Below are 10528 nucleotides of genomic sequence, written 5' to 3'. Positions count from 1 at the left end.
TTGTTGAATATTGCATCTGAAATCAAGAGGGAGGATAATTATGTTCCTGTTTATAGCCCAAGGTATCTCCAGAAGCTCAGCTGACTAAATTATAGTTAAATTTCAAAAGCTACTTATAGAAGTAGCTACAAGCTATTCCAAGTCTATTGGTCAGCTGGACAAGATTCTAGTTCTTTTTTAAATTTTTAGTCAGAAAGTGAATTTAATTACGTATATGTATGAATATTGGAGAATAACATCTAATATATAATGTAGTTTTTCTTTCTGTATAGAAAATTTATTTCTTGTCAGTTTATTTTGGATACTTCATCAATTATTTTGAGGAATAGTTGTCCTATAATAGGGACGTAATGATACTGTTCCTGACAGATGAATTACAAGTGAAGATGGGTCAATGATTTAATATATCACACAACAGAAGAAGAAACTAAAGCTTAATGGATTAATGACGAGATCACTGAGCTACTATAATGAGTGGCAGCTATCTTAATCTGCTTTGGTTGTTATAACATAGACTAGGTAGTCTTTTTAAAAAATAATAATAATTTGTCACAGTTTAGAGGCTGGGACGTCCCAGATTAAGGTGCTGCTGCTGGTGGATTCAGTATCTGCTGAGGTCTCATTTCCTGGTTCATAGATAGCTGTCTTTTCCCTGTGACTTCACATAGCACAAGGGGAAAATGAGCTCCAAGGAAATCTCTTTTTAAAAGGACACCGTTGCTACTCATGAAGGTTCTACCTTCATAAGCTAATCACTTCCTAAAGGGACACCTCCAGATACCATGACATTGGAGATTAGGGTTCAACATATGAACATGGAAGGTGGGGATTGGGATACAAACATTCAGTCTGTAGCATTCTGTTTCTATACCACCTTCTGCCCCCATTCAAGTTCTGCTCACATACCCTCAACTCAAAAGTCTAAGCCTCATCTGAATGTCAGTTAAATTAGATATGGCTAAGACTCAACATACGATTCATCCTGAGGCAACTTCTTCTCCATTTGTGAACCTGTGAAATCAAACAAGTTATATGCTTCCAGAATACAATAATGACAGGCATAGCAAAGACATTATTATTCCAAAAGAGAAAAAAAGAAGAAAAAAAAAGAAAAAAAAAAGAAAGGAGAGACAGATCTGAAGCAAGTCTAAAACCGAATAAGGCAAATTTCATTAGATCTTAAGGCTAAAGACCAATCCTTTTTGGCTTAATGCTCTGCCCTACAACACCAACTTTCTGGAATTATTGGTGTGGAGGTCCCACCTACCTACCAGACCCACTGGGTTGGGATCCTGGTCCCATAGCTTAGCCAGGCAGGGGTTGTGTCCCCAAGACTCTGGGCATTCTTGTTGTCATGACTTTGAGTGCCCCGCCTTCATAGCTTGGCTACATGACCCCCGAATGGCTCTCTGTCTGTGCCCCACCCCCATGGTTCCCCAGAAGACTGGTTCTATCTCTCTAAATCTAGGTGGAGGCAAACATGCTCCCAGGGCTCATGCCTTGCACACACAGGTGCAAGGCACCATAGGGACTCTGCCAAATTTGCTGCCTATATACCCTAGAGATATAACCACTGTTGCTTATGCCATACCTGGACTCATTGAAGCTATACTTAGGGTGACCAAGAAGTGCAGCTCCTGAGTTCTTGGAGTGGATCCTGTGATGCAGCATGCACCTAGGTCCTGCAGGGCTGGTTGGCGTCTCCTTTGCAATCTTCCATTGTTCCTAGCTTTTGTTGAGATGGCTAATCCACACTAATTTCCCCCATGTCTTTGATAAATAAGCCCAGAGGCTCTTGTTGAGACGGCTGACTATTCCCTTTATCAAATGACTGTTTGGCCACACCCTTAGTGTTCTCTCACAAACCAGCTTTCTCATTCTTTACAATAATGATATGCTAAGAATTTTTCAAAGCTTTAAGTTCTACTTACTTTCTGGTTAACAATTTCATTTTATGTCATTTCTCTCTTCTTATATTATACTATGCACAGTATGAGAAGTCAGGCCATTCTATACAACAGTTTGCATAGAAATTTTCTCTGCCAAACATCTAATTTCATCACTTACAAGCTCTACCTCCCACAACATGCTAGAATAGAAAAACAATTCAGCCAAGCTCTTTGCCACTTTATCACAAGGTTTACCTTTTTTATAGTTTCCAATAACATGTTCCTAATTTTTGTGGAAGCTTTCATCAGAATGGCTATTACCATCCATATTTCTACTAACATTCCATTCAAAGATACTTAGGTATTGTCCAAGAAGATTGAGGCTCTTCTCTTTTCCTTCTTGGCATTCAACAGACTCACCCTTAACAGTCCATGCACAGCAACGTAAACTTTTTTTTTTTCTCTTTTTTTTTCAATCATGCAATTCAAAACTCTTCCAACTGCTACCTATTACCCAGTTTCAAAGCTGCCTCTACATTTTTGGTATTTATTACAGCAGCAACCCACTTTTTAACACTGTTCTCCTACTGTTTATATAGGGGTTTTGCTGTAAGCCATGTTGATCTCTCCTGTTTTGGGCTATGTAATTTATGTATAATTAACCTACCTCTGATAACAATAGAAACCCTAATGACTTAAGCCAGGCTTCCACTGATCACATTGTTTTATTCTGGTTTAAACATTTTCCCCAATAAGATTGAGGCAAAAAACATGGCTGTGTTAAGTGGTTGAGAGTTCTTTCAGCATATTTGATTTTTTGGTTATTTGTTGTTTTATTAAAAATGAAGCAAACCCTGAGAATGTTTTCTCACCTGGCTAAGCAGAGGAGAGAGAACCACCTCCACATAGAGTTGCCACTCTGATGATGCTACTGGCCTGTGATCCACTTCGTCTGGAGCCACTCTTCCTTTGTACTCTGTAAGATCAGGAAGAACACCTAATGGGTGCTGGGCTTAATACCTAGGTGATGAGTTGATCTGTGCAGCAAACCACCATGGCATATGTTTACCTATGTAACAAACTTGCATATCCTGCACATGTACCCTGGAACTTAAAAACAAAGTTAGGATTTTTTTTTTTCCCCATTTTAGTGTATTTGAAATATTTGGTACCTTTTGTTGTCTTGCTTTTACCAGTTTGAGTGAATTTTTTTTTTCTTACTTGCTATGGTAGGCAGAATAATAGCTCCTCAACAATATCATGCCCTAATTACTAGAACCTGTAAATATTACCTTATAATGAAAAGTGGGTCTTTGCAGATATCATTAATAATTGAGATAAAGAGATGTATCCTGGATTATCCAGGTGAGCCCTAAATGCAGTCACAAGTTTCCTATAAGAGAGAGGCAGAGGGAGATTAAACAGACACAGACAGGAGAGGGGAAGGTAATGTGAAGACAGAGACAGAGATTGAATGATGCAGCCAGAAGCCAAGGATTGCAGCAGCCAGTACAATCTGGAACAAAAGAAGGATGGATTCTCTCATAGAGACTTCAGAGAAAGTGGCCTTGGACATAATTTGATTATAGTCCATTGATAAAAATTTCAGATGTATGGTCTGCAAAATGATGAAGCAATACATTTTGGTTTGTGGTACTTTGTTAGAAAATTAATTGTAATTGTTGTGGCAGCCACAGAAATACAATGTACTTACAATTAAAATATTTCTAATTAAAATAGAGTCAATAATTAAACACAGGTCTATTTAATGCCAAGGACTTTGTTCCACAATTCATCATTCATGGAAACAGGATACAGACAAAAGGGAAAAACACTGTTTAAAAATATTTTACGTTATGTGTGTTGTGTGTGTGTGTGTGTGTGTGTGTGTATGTGGAGACAGAGAGAGAGAGAGAGAGAAAGAGAGAGAGCTTTCTCTTGAGAAAGGGAGAGATTGAGAGCAATTCTCGGAAATTCTCATGCTCCTGACAAAGAGATTTATATATTTCTCATTAAAAAAAATAGAGAAGGAATATCTAAGGTCAGTAAAGTTGTCTGCATAAGCCTCATGCTAAATTGCCTTTATCAGTTAGATATTTTGATGTTGTACAGTGTCATTTTAAAATTTTAATCTTTTGTTTTATTCCATCCCATCTTTGTTTCTCAGTGCTCACAGTACAGTTCTCACTTTCTTCAAAATTTGTAGCTCTTCAGATCCCTAAGTTATCATATGAGTTCAGTGTTCATTTACGTCTCAATAGCAGCCTTTCCTGGACACCGTTCTTGATGCTGCTGCATGTGCTTGAAGCATACTTCATCTTCTGCAAAACAAGTGTGAAGTAGAATATATTTACATAAAAATAAAATATAAATTCAGCACCACTCTATTTTATTAAAATACCTGCACATAAACTGATTTTTGTTAAATTTTCATTAGCATTTTCTGTACATATTAATTAAATTTTTATATAAAACCTCTAATGGACATTTAATATACTAAATTCAACACTACATTTGTTTGTACAGTGAAAATACATTAAAACACATCTTATTTAGATTTGAGGAAAACAAAATACCAAATTGTTTCACAAAGTAAAAGTCCTTGTGATTAAAAATAAACTGTGTATCTTATAATCCTATTATTAATTTTTTACAGAAATTAATATATGCTTGTGTTTGTTCATAAATAATGATGATTTTACATTTAGAGTATAATTTCTAAAATGTGGCATGTAATCATTAAAGCCATACCCTCCCTTTTTGAATTCCTGTTTTTTGAATACTTCTAATGTATCCTTCTCAGAACCATTGCAATTGGAATGTAATTGCTGTTTTCTTCATCTAAACTATTTTCCCAAGACTCCCCTTTAATCTTCTCTTCACTTATGTAAAGTCATCTTACCAAAAAGATCTTCTCTGAACAGTGTCTGCAATACTTTTCATTAATTCTTCTAATGTATCCTTCTCAGAACCATTGCAATTGCAATATAATTGCTGTTTTCTTCATCTAAACTATCTTCCCAGAACTCCCCTTTAATCTTCTCTTTATTTATGTAAAGTCATCTTACCAACCAGATCTTTTCTGAACACTGTCTGCAATACTTTTCATTACATTCTATCTCCTTATTTCTGTTCTGTGTTTTCTTTTCACTGACCATCCAATATAGCACGTGTTTGTTATGTTGTTAAGTCTGTCTCCTTACCCGTCCCACACACCCAACACCATTCTGTGCTCTCCCGAACTATACACACTACTGTACTGAGCAAACAGTGACTGTTTTACATACTTGTACCTCTAGAACTTAAAACATAACTGGGACAAATTGAGAATTCAATCATTTTTGTTGAATCAATAAAATAACGGCTGTCTGCTAAATGTATTAATATTTAATAAATATTATAACATGAATTGATGTATAAAGATCAAGATAATGAAGACTTATTTTCTCGCCACCTTCAATTTTGTCACATCTTCACATCAGTATTACAGTTGGTGTTGAAGCTAACTGGGTAGACTGCCCATGTAATTCCATTTCTCCATGGTAATAAATACCATCATTAATTTTATGTTTATCTTTCTGTGTATGTTTTCATAAGTTTAATACATATTTCTGCATCCATAAAATGCATAGTACTGTGTTGTATGTTTTTCACTGTTACGGAAATAGCATCCTGCTGTGTGTGACATTTGATTCTTCATTCAACTTTCTTTTTTCCTTAAACATTTTTAGACTTTATCAGATTTTTGGAAGGCAGTTGTATCAGTGTCCAGCACTACACATTCCTTTTATTTCTTTTTGTTACTGTCAGATTTTAGTTTTGTCTATATAATAGATGTTAAGTGACTATTTATTGTTTTTAAAATATATTTCCCTAAATACTTCTGAAATAAACATTCATGTTGTAATTGCATTGAATTTCTTCTTCTGAGATGTAGCTGAGAATCCACTATATGTTTGATCATTTTATTATTTTTTCCTTATTTATAAGAGGTCTTTAATATTCTGAGTAATATGTTTTTATTGTAGTAATCACTGTAAAGAGTGCACTGAAATTGTGTTTTGCATTTAATTCTATTTATGGGACCTTTTATTATGCAGAATAATTTACTGTTTCTAAATATGTTTATAACTTTAAAAAACTCAGATTCTGCCTAGCAGGAGAATTGTTTGAAGGCAAGAGTTTAAGACCAGCCTGGACAATATAACAAGCCCCCATCTCTACCAAAAATAAAAAATAAAATATTTAGTAGGGCATGGTGGTGCATGTCTGTAATCCCACCTACACAGGAAGCTGAAGTGGGAGGATTGTTTGAGCTCAGGAGTTGGAGGCTGCAGTGAGCCATGATCGCACCTCCGCATTTCAACTTGGGTAGCAGATCAAGACCTTGTCAAACAAAGCAAACATTTAAAAATTAAAAAAATAAATTGGGATCCTTTAGGATATGCCCAAAAAATTCTTGCCATCTCAGAGTCAAAAAGATATTCTCATATATTTTCTTCTAATATTACTTCTTTTCTTTGCAGTTTCTTCATTAAAGTAGAATTTATAGTTGAGTTTGATGTGAAGTAGGGAAACTCAGTTTTTTTTAAAAATAAGGAAAACTAGTTGTCTCAGCATAATTAATCAAAACTCATCCACTAATTTATAATAAGTAATGTTGCTTTGGAAATGAATCAAATTTCCATATATGTGTTCATTTGTTTCACTGTATTAATTCTGTCTCTTATACACATCTAGATGTGTATAAGAGACAGCATGAGGACAGCACGGAAAAAACCTGCCCCCATGATTCAATTACCTCCCACCAGCCCCCTTCCACAACATGTGAGGATTATGGGAGCTTACAGTTCAAAATGACATTTAGGTGGACACAGCCAAACCATATAATTCCACCACTGACCTCTCCCAAATCTCATGTCCTCATAATTCAAAACACAATTGTGCCCTTCCAACAGTCCGCTAAAATCTTAACTCATTTCAGCATTAATCAAAAGTTCAAGTTCAAAGTCTCATCTGAGACAAGGTAAGTCCCGTTCGCCTATGAGCCTGTAAAATAAAAACAAAGTTCCTTCCTTCCTAAATACAAATAGGGGTACAGGCATTCAGTAAACACACACATTCCAAATGATGGAAATTGGCAAAAACAAGGGTCTACAGATGACATATGAGTTTGAAATCCAATAGGGCAGTCATTAAATCTTATATTTCTAAAATGATCTTCTTTGACTCTGTGTCGCTCATTCAGTTACACAGATGCAAGAGGTGGGCTCCCATGGCCTTGGGCATTTCCACCCCTGTGGCTTTGCAGAACACAGCCCCACTCCTAGCTGCTTTCACGTGCTATTGTTGAGTGCCTGTGGCTTTTCCTTACAGTGAAAGCTGTCAGTGGATCTACCATTCTGGGATCTGGAGAATGGTGGCCCTTCTCACAGCTCCACTAGGCAGTGACCCATATTTGCCTTCTGCATGGCCTTAGCAGAGGTTCTGCATGAGGTCTTTGCTCCTGCAGCACACTTCTGCCTGGACATTCAGGGATTTCCATATATCCTCTGAAATCTAGGCAGAGGTTCCCAAATCTCAATTCTTAACTTCTGTGCAACTGCTGGCCCAACACCATGTGTAAGCTGCCGAGGTTTGGGGATTGCACCCTCTGAAGCAATAGCCTGAACTGTACATTAACCTTTTTCAGCCATGGCTAAGACACAGGCACCATGTCCTGAGACTGCATGAAAGAGCAAGTGCTTGAGCCTGGCCCATAAAACCATTTTTCCCTTCTAGGTCTCTAGGCCTGTGATGGCTGTGATGGGAAGGGCCACCTTGAAGACTTCTGACATGTCCTGGAGACATTTTCCCCATTGTCTTGGCAATGAACATTTGACTCCTTGTTATTTATGCACATTTTTGCAGGTGGCTTGAATTTCTTCCCAGAAAAATGTTTTTTTCTTATCTAATGCATTTCCAGGCTGCAAATTTTCTAAATTTTTATGCTCTACATCCCTTTTAAACATGAATTCCATTTCTAAACAATCTCTTCTTGAATGAATAACACTGAGTGCTTTCAAGAGCACCCAAGTTACCTCTTGAATGCTTTGCTGCTTAGAAATTTCTTTCACCAGGTACCTTAAATTATCTCTCTTGAGTTCAAAGTTCCACAGATCTCTAGGGCAGGAGCAAAATGCTGCCAATCTCTTTACTAAAGCATAGCAAGAATCAGCTTTATTTCAGGTCCCAACAAATTTCTCATTACCATTGGATACTACCTCAGTCTAGACTTCATTGTCCATATCACTATCACCATTTCAGTCAAAGCCATTTGAGTCTCTAGGAATTTCCAAACTTTCCCGCATCTTCTATCTTCGGAGACCTCCAAGTATCTAGGAAGTTCCAAACTTTCTTATGTTTTTCTATCTTCTTTTGAGCCCTTCAAACTGTTTCAGCCTGTGTCTTCTGGCCAGGTCAAAAGTCACTTCCACATTTTCATGTATCCTTATAAGCAGCACCCCAGTCTACCAGTGCCAATTGATTGTATTAGTCCATTTTCATACTGCTATGAAGAAATACCCAAGACTGAGTAATTTATAAAGAAAAAGAGGTTTAATGGACTCACAGTGTCACATGGCTGGGGAGGCCTCACTACCATGGAAAAAAGTGAAGGAGGAGCAAAGGCACGTCTTACATGGTGGCAGGCAAGAGACTGCGTGTACCAGAACTGGCCTTTATGAAATCAGCAGATCTTGTGAGACTTATTCACTGTCACGAGAGCAGCATAGGAAAAACATGCCCCCATAATTCAATTACCTCCCACTAGGTCCCTCCATGACAGGTGGGGATTATGGGAGCTGAATTCAAGATGATATTTCAGCCAAGGACACACCCAAACCATATCAGCACTTATAATTATGATTAAATTCAGGTCTGTCTAATGTTTTGACTTTTACTTTCTGGTATGTCATGTAAGGAGCATGGAAGTCACCACTCCCACTCCATTCAAACACATATAAAGCTGACAAAACTGAAAAGTCAGCAACTATGTTTAGACTCATAAGGTAAGTGATGTCATAAAGTAAACCTTTGACCCCAACATTAGAGAGACAGATAGGCAAATACAGAGAATCACAACTTATTAGAGCAGAATCCCATGAGCAGAAACTTCTGCAGGAAACACTGCCAAAGTAGAAAAACCCAAAATGTAATTGATGAATGGCTGGAGGCTCAGTGTAGACATGTCTGAAAGCTATAAACCTCAGAATGGTGGTAATATGAGGAGGTCCCTACGTTTCTGTTTTACCTCCAGGAGCTTAACCAGATTTCTTAAAGTAAATTTTAGAGAAAATCACTTCTGGCTTCTGTCAAGGGGAAAGTAAAATAAACAATTTTGAAATACACTAAAGCATGATGTTTTTCTTTAAAAAGCGTGCACCAGAAACTATTTAACTAGAATCTAACATGCTGGAGTTTCATCAAAACCTAACTGCGCTGGGGAAAGAGAAATATCCAACTCCACTGTAATCATCCTGTTCCACCTAACTGGGGACAAATAGAAAAACAAAGAAAACGAAAAGGAAAATAAACTGAGAAGCATTTGTGAAGTTCACAGTCCAGAGTCACGGGCTCATTAAAAGAATGAGACTTAATCATAGGACTACAGTATTCCATTCTCTCCCCACCACAGCTCCTTATTACATTACTGAAAGCCAATTTACAGTGGTACTATTGACGCAGGATATCATGTCAGGCTATGAAAAGAAACAGACAAACAAAAAATAAGACATATTAAAATACAAAAAACAGTTTGAAGAGATAGAGCAAACATCAGAACCCATATCAGACATGAAAAGTACTGTTATTATGAGACATATAATTTACTTAAAACAATTATGATTATCATGCTAAAAGCTGTAATAGATAAAGTAAAAAGTATGCAAGAACAGATGGGCCATGTCAGTAGAGAGAAAAAAATTCTAAGAAAAAATAAGTAAGAAATACTAGAGATTATTTAAAAACTACACTGTAACAGAAATAAAGAATGCCTCTAATAGATTTATTAGCAGATTTGACATGGATGAGGAAAGAATCAGTGATCTTAAAGATGTCTCAATAGAAACTTCCTCCAGAAGGACCAAAAAACAACAAATCAGAATATCCAAGGGAAAATGGTACAACAATGAAATGTGTAACTTACATGTAATGGAAATACTGAAAGGAGAAGAATGAAAGAAATGGAAAACAGCAATATTTGAAGCAATAGTTACAGATTATTTTTCAAATAAATGTCAGAAACCAAATCACAGATCCAGGAAGCTCAGAGAATATCAAGTAGGATAAAAGCCAATCCAATAAAAAACTGTACCAAGGTATATTATATTCTAGTTGCAGAAGATCAAAGATATTTTTTAAAAATTTGAAAAAAAATGAATGGGCAAAAAGAAATTTTTTAAATAAAAAGACTTACCTATATAATAGCAAAGATAAGAAGTGTATCCAACTTCTCCCCAAAAGTCATGAAAGCAAGTAGAACTTTTAAAGTATTGAGAGGAAAAACAAACAACAAACCCATCAACCTAGAATTTGGTATCTTGTGAAATTATCCTTCAATTGTGAAGGAGAAATAGACTTGCTCAGAAAAAAAAAAAAAA

The sequence above is a fragment of the Mandrillus leucophaeus genome, unplaced genomic scaffold (genome assembly GCF_000951045.1).
Source record: "Mandrillus leucophaeus isolate KB7577 unplaced genomic scaffold, Mleu.le_1.0 Scaffold47, whole genome shotgun sequence".
In the NCBI taxonomy this organism is placed as follows: Eukaryota; Metazoa; Chordata; class Mammalia; order Primates; family Cercopithecidae; genus Mandrillus; species Mandrillus leucophaeus.
This window is presented reverse-complemented; position numbering follows the sequence as displayed.